We start from the raw sequence: 10,977 nt of genomic DNA on the forward strand, positions 1-10,977 counted from the left end.
ACAGCTCTAGCTTTGTTTTCTTCTTCTGGATAGGTTTTATTAACGTCACTACGGAGATTAGATAAGAAGTGTCCGGTGTACTATCTGTTGCGCTGTAGGGTGACTATAGATAGCGACAGTGTGCCTTATGTTGAACAACACTAGCAGGATTTCCACCATAAAGAAATGATAAATGTCAGTCGGGGGGCACGGTGCCAGGCCTGTAATCCCAGCGGCTTGGGAGGCTGAGGCGGGAGGATCTGGAGTTCAAAGCCAGCCTCAGCAAAAGCGAGGCATTAAATAACTCAGTGAGACCCTGCCTCTAAATAAAATACAAATAGGCCTGGAGAAGTGGCTCAGTGGTTGAGTGCTGCTGAGTTCAATCCGCGATACTCCCCACCAAAAAAAGAAATGATAAATGTTCGAAATAGATACATTTAACCTGATTGTTTTAAAACGTGCAATGTATATATATATATCGATTGAAACACCAGACTGTACCCCATAATATGTCTAACTTTATATATTTTTAAAATTTTTTTAGTTGTAGATAGACACAGTACCTTTATTTATTTTTATGTGGTGCTGATGATGGAACCCAGTGCCTCACACATGCCAGGCAAGCATTCTACCATTGAGCTACAACCGCAGCCTTCTAATTGTATATTCTTAAGTATCAGTTTAAAATGAGTTTAATTTAAAATTTTTTCTAGAATATACTGTAGGGGAGGAAAAACCTCCTCCCTTCCTAGGGTCAATGGTTGGGCCTAAGAATTAAATTGATGTAAAACAGATTAACAGTAAAAAAGCATACAAATTTTTAATATTTTTAACTCTTTTTTTTTAATATTTATGTTTTAGGTGTGGATGGACGCAACACAATGCCTTTATTTTTATGTGGTGCTGAGAATCGAACCTGCCCATGCTAGGCAAGCACTCTACCACTGAGCCACAACCCCAGCCCCTTATATAATATTTCTGAAGGTACATGAGAGACTTCTAAAGGAAGAGGAAGACCCAAAGATGTTATTAGGTCCAAAAGCTTAGGCTGTGTACCCTTTTACACAAAGAACAATCAATTGTGAGGATGTGACAAGCAGAAGCTGGAACCAGGGGCAGTAAATCACAATTTACTGCCTAGGAAGTGACTAGACAGTGGACTAGGAAGTATATGGGGGAAATAATGGAAGATAAAAGTTATTTTATTAGGTTTGTACAGGTCCATTCCAAGATGGACTCTCAGCTTCTGATGATAAGAATGTTCTTTCCCTAGTGCAGGAAGGGCACCTTTCTCATGGGAAATCTTGTGACTTGTTTTTAGTTGGAAAGGGGGCATCCAGAATCTTCATTGCATTTGCTGTTTCTCAAGTGCCTTCAGCTCAAAATAAGAAGTAAATCAAAGTGGCATAGTCGGGCGTGGCATGTTCTGATCCCTTCAATAGACAATCATAAGATGACCCACATGTCCTGAAAGCCTCCAATCCAGAGCAAAACCCCACGACCTTGAAATCTTCCCCAAATCACCCAACACAAGTCAAACCCTATAAACCCTTTTGAACACCCTCTAACAGAGATGTCCCACCTTTCTGATTGAAAAGAGCAATAAAACCATGTACCTTTCAACAACAAGGGGGTGTGACCAGTGTGGGGGGAGAGGAAGCACAGGGATGGGGAGGAAGGGGCACCAAAAAGGTACACTTTAAATCAGCTTGGAGTAAAGAAGAGGCAATGTCAAGAAAGTCTTCCCACTTAAACTGAATCTTGAGAGATCAAATGAGGGCAAGGGGAGGGCATTCCAGGCAGAGGGAGCAAGGAATGCAAAGGCAGAAAGGTGACAGTGAGCTATAATGGATTCATGAGCAAGGGACATATTCCTGCTTAATGCCAGATTTTCCCAGAATCCATTTTTGGGATCAGGCAAATTTTCCATGGTGGTTAGAAGGAACCACATATGAGCAGTGGAAACCTGCCTGTTCACACATTTATTATGTATAATTTTGTTTGTTTTGTGGTACTATGGATTGAAAGGGGTGCTTTACTACTATGCTCCATCCCCAGCCCTTTATTTATTTCTTTTACTTTGAGATAGGTCTTGATAAATTGCTAAGGCTGGCCTTGAACTTTCCATCCTCCTTCCTCAGCCTCCCAGCCTAATGCATATATTTGATACTGCTTATCCAATAAGGCATGAATGATGTAGAATTGCTCCAGTTTCATGTCATGGAAACTCTGTGCCATGAAACTCCATTTACAGATGTTTTGGTCCTGCTTATGATAACTACTTTTGACATAAGGCATCACAAGGTAACTCATTCAAAAGCTGCTGGTGACAGCAAATGAAGGTCTCGTGTTCACACTGGAAGCTGGGCAGACCATGAGCATGACTCTAAATAATGCCAGTTTCTTTGATCTGCAAAACAATATGTGGCTTTATTGAGGTGTTTTCTGGAACAGATAATATAGTATAATAGAAAGAGCGTTGTACTTAGGCTATGTGATCTTGGGCTCATCATTTCGCTCTTCCATGCTTTAGTTTCCTTGTTATAAAATGAAAGAGGAGTAGCTGAGTGGGCCTCAGGATCCCTTTCAGTCTTGAATCTGTGATCTTGTGACTTTCTGTAAAAGTAGTAAAAACCAGCCTTCAACTCTAGTCTCCTCGTGGGAAATTTCCATCTGGTTGGAAATCATTTTCCTCATGCAGGCTGATACTTGACTCTGATTCTGTTCAAGCTGTATGGATCCACTTTGCTGAGTCTGCAAAACCGTCCATAATCCACACAGATGATATGTGCAGGCTTCCCACACACGGTTATTGCATGCAGTGGTTTGCAAATGACAGCCTCAGGGTCTGGGATTCTGCAGAGCTTGCAGGGAACCGAAGTCTAAATTCCTTCAAAGGATTGGAAACAGATTGAATAGAACTAAAGCATCCAGAGTTCTTGTTGCTTGGCATCTCCAATAAAATGCCCAAATATGAGCAAATTCATCATAATGTTAATTGAAGGCATGACTCCTACCCTCTGGGAATACTGAATATTATACTCAAAAATATAATTTGGGGCTGGGAATGTAGCTCGGTGAGAGAGAACAGGCTTAGAATACACAAGGCCCTGGGTTTGATCCCCAGAACCTCAAAAAAAACCAAATGACACATGTATAGAGTTACATACAGAATTATATATATATATATATATATATATATATATATATATATATATATATATATGTAAATTTGGGGTAGCTTTGGAAGTATCACACAATTATGTAAATACTAAAACAAGCAAACAAACAAATACCTTCTGTCCTTACTGTGGGGCACAAGGCACCATCCAGGCACTATATCAATATCCTATTTGAAATACCATCTCTCCAAGAGGCCAGGCATCTTTTCTAGGTAGCCAGATTCACACAGGAATTGTCAGAGTACTGAAATAATCTATGTGAAATGCTTTGCAAACTATAACATGTTCCACAAATAGGAGTTGTTATGTAATCTCCTGGCAATATGTTATTTATCAATAAGATCTGATAAAGGTGGAGAAGAAGCTCTTGTTTGTCTCAGGAGCCCTGACCAGTCAGATAGCCATCTTGGAAAGAACGGTCAATCAGAGAATTAGAAATCAGGGGTTTGAGTTCTGGAAATGACTTCTACTGTTTTTTCCCAAAGATCTTTTCCAAGGACTACAAAAATCCCAAGTGGCAGAAAGAAAAATGATTCTCTGTGTTATAGCCAAGCCTGTTCTCTATGGATAGATGAGTCACATGTTAGCGAGGCTGAGAGAACTACATTTACATTCCCCTCTTCCCACTCCCCTTTCTACTGCTTTGGCTCCTGTCCCACTATGACATTGTAACTACAGGAGCATTATACTGGAAAAAAAAACAAAAACAAACACAAAACCCAGCTATGGTGTGGAAGGATGTGGGGTGAGCTGCCTGAGCAACTGTGGTTTTTATTTGTGAAGCCAGGGGCCTGGTCTCTTGGTGTGTTGGTACAGTTCCACACATGTCCTGCCCAACACTCTGTGCTCTAAGTAGGCATCCTTGCAGACACATTTATTGTGTATACCCCCTCATGCTCAACTACCCCTGTGTCATAAAGCTGCAGAATCTGAGGGTTTTGTCATAATTATAGGCAATCTAGAAGATCAAGCCACATTGGTGTTAGCAGCATTAGGGCTGCTGATCTGTTCTGCAGAGAGGCATATTTATGAAACTGGATGAAGAAAAACTATGGAAGGCTGCCTACTTAAGCTCAAGAAGCATTTTGTGAGATTTCTGAAGCTAACAGCTGTGGTCTGCTCCCTAGTCTGGCATAGTCGGTTGACTTATGAAAGTGAGGCAGAAGAAGATGAGATGTAGACACAGAGAGAAAGACACAAGAGAAGACCCTGTGAAGATGAAGGCAGAGATTGGAGTGATGCAATTGTAAGCCAAAGGTGACCAAAGGTTTCCAGACCATCAGTCACCACCAGAGGCCAGATGAGGAAACAATCTCCCCCAAGCCTGGAGAAAGTGTGTGGTCATACCAAAACTGTGATTTGGGATTTTAGGTTTGGGATCCTCTGCAGAACTGTGTGAGAATCAATTTCTGTTGTTTTAAGCCACCCATTTGCGCATTTGTGGTAATTGGTTACTGCAGCCCTAGTAAACTAACTCGCCGTTCTTTGCCATGGGTGCTCATCATTACCAAAGGGGAAATTTGCTCACCAGTGGTGGGTTAGACAGCACTCTCTTCCCCACTTCCTACCTGTGTCCTTGTGCATCTCGTAGTACAACTCTTTCAGTTTTCCCCGTTGTAACATGGGATGAATAGGTGGCACGCCACAGACTTGTGAGATTCACGATTGCTGAGCAGAACACCGTGTGGACCACAGACAAGACCTGTGCCTGAGTTCCTGTCCTCTCTCCTCACTTCCTCAGTCCAGCTTCACCTCAGGCATTGCACTCCCGTTGCAAGGTTGAGGACCATGTTTTCTATATCTTCTCCAGGTCTCCAGCTTGCCAGAGATGCCCAGAATAGCATACGCCCCTGCCTTCCTATCCATGTGAACATCACATACATCAATGTTTCAAAATGTATCTAAAATTAAATTTTTTTTTTCTTCTGAAATGAGATCTTATTATGTTGTCCATATTAGTGTTGAACTCCTGGGCTCAAGCAATCCTCCTGCCTCAGCCTCCCAAATAGCCAGGACTATAGGCATGCACCACTGCACCCAGTGTTAAAAGTGAACCCTTGGGCTGGGGATGTGGCTCAAGCGGTAGCGCGCTCGCCTGGCATGCATGCGGCCTGGGTTCGATCCTCAGCACCACATACCAACAAAGATGTTGTATCTGCCGAAAACTAAAAAATAAATATTAAAAAAATTCTCTCTCTCTCTCTCTATCTCTCTCTCTCTCTCTTAAAAAAAAAAAAAGTGAACTCTTGATCTTAGTAAATGACATTCCCATGTATATGTTCCACCTTAATAGATGGGAGTCATTGTTTTTCTTTATCCCTAGCCCTATTTTTTTATTTATTTGTAGATGGATACCATACCTTTATTTTATTTATTTTTATGTGGTACTGAGAATCGAACCCAGTGTTTCACATGTGCTAGGCAAGTGCTCTACCACTGAGCTACAACCCCAGCCCATACCTTTATTTATTTATCCTATTTTTGTTTTTTAACTTTTCCTTTTGAAACAACTTCAGAGTTGCAAAAAAGATTAAAAGAATTTCATTATACCTTTGCTGAATTCTCCAAATGTAGCATCATCCAGAGCCATAATTATCAAGATGCAGAAGTTAATACTCACAATGCTATTATCAGATCCCACAAATCTTACTCGAATTTTCCAAGAGTTCAATTAATGTCATATTCTGGTCTAGGATCCAATCCAAAATCACAGGTTGGAATTTTGTTTTGTTTTGTTTTGTTTTTGTTGTTGTTTGTTTGTTTTGGTACTGGGCATTGAACTCTGGGGTGCTTTGCCACTGAGCTATATCCCCAGTCCTTTTTATTTTTTATTTTGAGACAAGGTCCCACTAAATTGCCCAGGTTGGCCTGAAACTTGCGATCCTCCTGCCTCAGCCTCCCAAATTACTAGGATTATATGCATGCACCACCACACCTGACAAATCATTCTGAAATGTTTCTGTCCCTTACCATCCACCTTCAACCCATCAGCAAGTTCTCGTGGGTCTTTCCTCAAATGACTTCAATCCACAGCTTCAATCTCACACTCCACAGCAACCACCGTAGAACTCATCCTACCATCACCATCTCACCTTGGAGTACTGCAACTATCTCCCCTTGGTTTTTCCAGCTGTTTCTCTCTCTCTAATCCATACACCAGCCTAGTTTTTGTGCAAAGGGACAGATAATAAATATTTGAGGCTTTGTAGGCCACACGATCTGTTGCGACTACTCACCTTTGCTATTGTGGTGACAATAGCTACAAACAATTCATGCAGAGATGAAGTGTGGCTATGTTCCAATAAAACTTTATTTATAGACACTGAAATGTTAATCTCCTACAAAATATTCTTCTTCTTCCCTTTTTCCTTTTTTTTTTTTCTTTTTTTGTACCAAGGATTGAACCCAGGGTTGCTGACCCATATCCCCAGCCCTTTTTAAAATATTTTATTTTGAGATAGGGTCTTACTAAGTTGCTTAGGGCCTTGCTAAGTTGCTGAGGCTGGCTTTGAACTCACGATCCTCCTGCCTCAGCCTCCTGAGCTACTGGGATTACAGGCTGCGCCACCATGCCCAGCTGCTGTTTTCCCCAATCATTTAAAAATATAACAACCCTTCTCAGTCTGTGCGCTGTGTAGGCCATGGTTTGCTGATGTCTCATCCTGGCCCATTCCTCACACAACATCCATTCAGTTCACTCCTCCGCTTACATCCCTCCCAGGGCCTCCTCCTGCACTCCAGAGAAACTCACAAAGCCTGGCAGTGTCTGGGTGCTGCTGGCCTCTCTTACCTCATCTTGGGCCTCTCACTCACCATGCCCTACCCACTTGCCCTTATTCCAGAGGTCAGGCTCCCACTTCAGGATCTGTGTGCACATGGGTTCTTCCATTAGACTGCTCTTCTGTAAGTTCCCTCTTCACCTGGCTGCCATTTGCCTTTTGGGTCATTCGGGGAAACTTAAAATTCCAGAGAAATCTTCTCTGATCCTCCCCCAATCTAAATTATGACCCCCTCCCCTCTTTTTCTCTCTCAGCACTCTGTGCTTTTATTTTTGATTTTGGGAGTGTTCACCTTCACACATGTGAAGCACACTAAGTACTGGGGATTGAACCCAGGGCTGACCTACCACTGAGCTACATCACTATTGCCGCACCCTGACTCCCCTTTCCCCACTCCACTATTTGGACATTTATCACAATAGTCTAAGCAATGGCACCTCCTGGGGCACCTTTATTCAATTTTAATGGAAAATTCCATGAGGTTGGGGATATTGTTTGTGTTCTTCAAATTGAGGACTGAGCAGGCAGCATAGTGTCTGGCACACAGGGTTGTCCCCTGAAAGCCTGTTAAATGAGAGGACCCTCCACTAAAACTCCTCCTTCACAGGCAAAGGAGGCTCCAGGATGGATCAGGGCTGACTTCCTGAGCAGAAGCCTCCCAGCCCACAAAGCTGAAAGGTGGACTGTGCACGGCAGCTCCCATGGCACTTTGTGCCAACTCTGTGGTTCTTTCCAAAGAATCTGCCCTGGGCAAATTCCTGACCTGGGAGAAGTTTTCTCTGTAGCTGCACTCAGAAACCTGCTGTTTTCACTCTGGTGCCTTTCTGTTCTTCTTGCCTTCCAAACTCAGAAACAGCCTCCCCTACTGAGGTTAACCCCTCTGGATAACTCAGACCAGTTTTTCCACCTGGGGTTCCCTGAGATCTTAAAAACAGAGCTGTTAAATCAGGACACTTTACTCAGCTGCCTGTCTGGAATGCTGGGGCAATGTCCAGAGGCTGAAACAGGTAGCCTTCAGAGGACTCTGGCCCTGCCTGCAGCTCTCTACTGGCTTGAATTTACTCTCCACAAGGCTGACAGAGTTCTTAAAAAGAAGAAATCGGTGCTGGGGGCATACCTCAATGGCAGAGAGACTGCTTAGCACGCATGAGATGCAGAGTTCAATTCCCAGCACCCCAATCCCCTCCCAACAAAACCACAGATAATAAAATGATAACTGGGGTGCTGTGGTGTACACCCAGAGACCCAGCTAATAGGGAAGCTGAGGTAAGAAGAGAGATTCCAGGAATTCAGGGCCAGTCTGGACATAGAGAACCTCCCCTGCCATCCAAAAAAAAAAAATCTATTCTTCCATCACACTAGTTCTTGGTAGCCTCAAGTGACTCATCATTATCACATTGAACAGCACAGCTATAGAACATTTCAACCATTGCAGAAAATTCTATTGAACAGCATTGTTTAAACCCAACTCCTACTCACCCCTCCCATTTTTCATTTTAATTACATAACTTACATATGGGTACATTCCTATTATAAATTTTTGTTTTTCAGTGTTGGGGATGGAACCTAGGAATTTGTGCATTCTAGGCACGCACTCCACAACTGACCTACATTCCATGTCCTTGCTGTAAATTTTCTTTTCTTTTTTTGCAGGGTGGGGGGGGTGGGGGCTACCAGGGATTGAACTTAAGCCACATCCCTGGCCCTATTTTTCATTTTTATTTAGAAACAGGGTCTCACTGAATTGCTTAGCACCTCGCCTTTGCTGAGGCTGGTTTTGAATTTGTGATTCTCCTGCCTCAGCCTCCGGAGCCACTGGGATTACAGGTGTGTGCCACTGCACCTGGCCTCACCAGGTGTTAAATTATCTAACATTACAAAACCCTCCCTTTCTAATTTTGAGATCTCTCCCTAGAGATAACTACCCCAAACAGTTTGGCATATCTTCATTTTGCTTCCTTCCCTCAACAGTATCCTGGGTCTTCATTCAAGAATATTTCTCTCAACTGGGCACAGTGATGTGCTCCGGTAATCCCAGCGGCTCCAGAGGCTGAGGCAGGAGGATCTGAGTTCAAGGTCAGCCTCAGCAATTTAGCAAGGCCCTAAGTAACTCAGCGAGACCCTGCCTCTAAATATAGTATAAAAAAGGCTGGGGATGTTGCTCAGAGGTTAAGCGCCCCGGGTTCAATTCCTGGTACCTAAATAAATAAATAAATAAATAAATAAATAAATAAATAAAATAAAAAGTCTCTCATTCTCACTATCATCCCAGTGATTCCGGAGGCTAAGGCTAAGGCAGGAGGATCTAAGTTTGAGGCCATCCTGGGCAACTTAGGAAGACTATGTCTTAAAAACAAGAAAGCGAGTTCGAGGAAGAGGGAGAGGGTCAGGGAGAGGGAGAGGGAGGGAGAGAGAGGGGAGAGGGAGAAGGAGAGAGGGAGAGGGAGAGGCAGAGGTTGGGTACGTGTAGAGAGAGAGAGAAAGAGAGAAGGGACTAAAAAAGGACTGGGGATGTACCTCAGTGGTAGCAGGGTAAAGTGGTAGAGTGTTCTTAGTTCAATCCCCAGCACCCCACCCTCCAGAAAAAGAATGCATTTCTATCCTGGGCTGAGGGTGTAGCTTAGTGCTAGAGTGCTTGCCTAGCATGTACTAGGTCCTGAGTCAATCTCTGTTCAATCTCTCTCAACCCTTTTCTTGAGTTATTGCAGAGTAATCACATAAATAAACTCTAAGTTATTTAACTATCTCCTTCATGATGGACATTTGTTTTTGTTTTTTCATGATGGACATTTGTTTCTAGTTTTCCCGACGGCAAACAATACTATATGCAAACATCCTTGTAATTCTTTCTGCACCTGCACACATGTTTTTCTAGGGTAGATAACAAAAAAAAACAGAATTGCTAGGACACTAATACCCGGAGGCTTGGCACACCCTGATGCTCCCGCCTAGAATGCCTTTCCACATGACTAATTCCTTCTCATCAAGCCCAATTCAATGTCATGTGAAAGGTGGTCTCTCCTGCCTGTTTTGCCATGGTTCTTCACATCTAGGTTGTATCAGTGTTATACACTTAGCCTGGTTTATATATTCTAAATACCTTGCATAGGGTTTAGCAAAGAGTTAAAAAAGTCACATGTTTTCTTGGCTGGATGCATGAATAAATAAGCAAATAAATAAAAACAGAGAGGTTAGAACATTCCAGAAACTAAAGGTGAGTCTGCGAGTGTCCTGATATTTGGCTACAGACCAAACTGCCACCTGGTATCCCCCCCCCTCCCTGTGCTAGGGTGCTAGGAATTGACTCCAAGGCCTCCCACATGCTAGGCAAGCACTCTGCCACTGAGCTACATCCCCACCTCCAACCTGGTACCCGGAGCCCACCCACCTCTCTCTAGCTTTCTGTCTTTATTGGGCCATCTGGCCCTGGGCATCTCATCTTGAACTCTGTTTAGGTTGGGGATGGCACTGGTGGAGCAGTGTGTGTTAAGGGACCTGGCTACAGAGCACAGAAATATGAGCTCTGGGGGGCAGCACCCACTGGGAGTTGGTTTTCTAAGACTATGTCTGTTTCCTTTCACCTTTGAAGGAGCCCAGTATGCTCTGGGTTTTGGTTTATTTTATTTTTTCCCTTCCAGCACCTTAGGGACAATTAGGATCAGCTGCAACATTTCTGCTTCCAGATCTGAACCCAAGGGAAGCCAGATGTTTTCCACTCCACCTCCCCTTCTCCTTGTGGTCTTAAAAACGGCCCTGTTTTCTAAGTCTCTGTGGCCTAGCTTCCCCAAATCTCAGAGCCTGGCTGCCAACTTTATTTTTAATGAGCTTTTAATAGGCGACTCCTGTAATTAATTTCATTCTTTTATTTCCACAATTTCTGTCTAGGTGCCTAAAGGCCCCCAGGCACTGTGTAGGGTGTTAACTGATTTAAAATAATACAAACACTATGGCTGTCATTAGACATTTCTCCAGTCCCTCTGATTTGTAGTTGGGGCCCTTGACTCAGTGGAAGGTCAGCCAGGTCACCTGTCAGGTTT

The sequence above is a fragment of the Urocitellus parryii genome, chromosome 4 (assembly GCF_045843805.1).
Source record: "Urocitellus parryii isolate mUroPar1 chromosome 4, mUroPar1.hap1, whole genome shotgun sequence".
NCBI classification, from domain to species: Eukaryota; Metazoa; Chordata; class Mammalia; order Rodentia; family Sciuridae; genus Urocitellus; species Urocitellus parryii.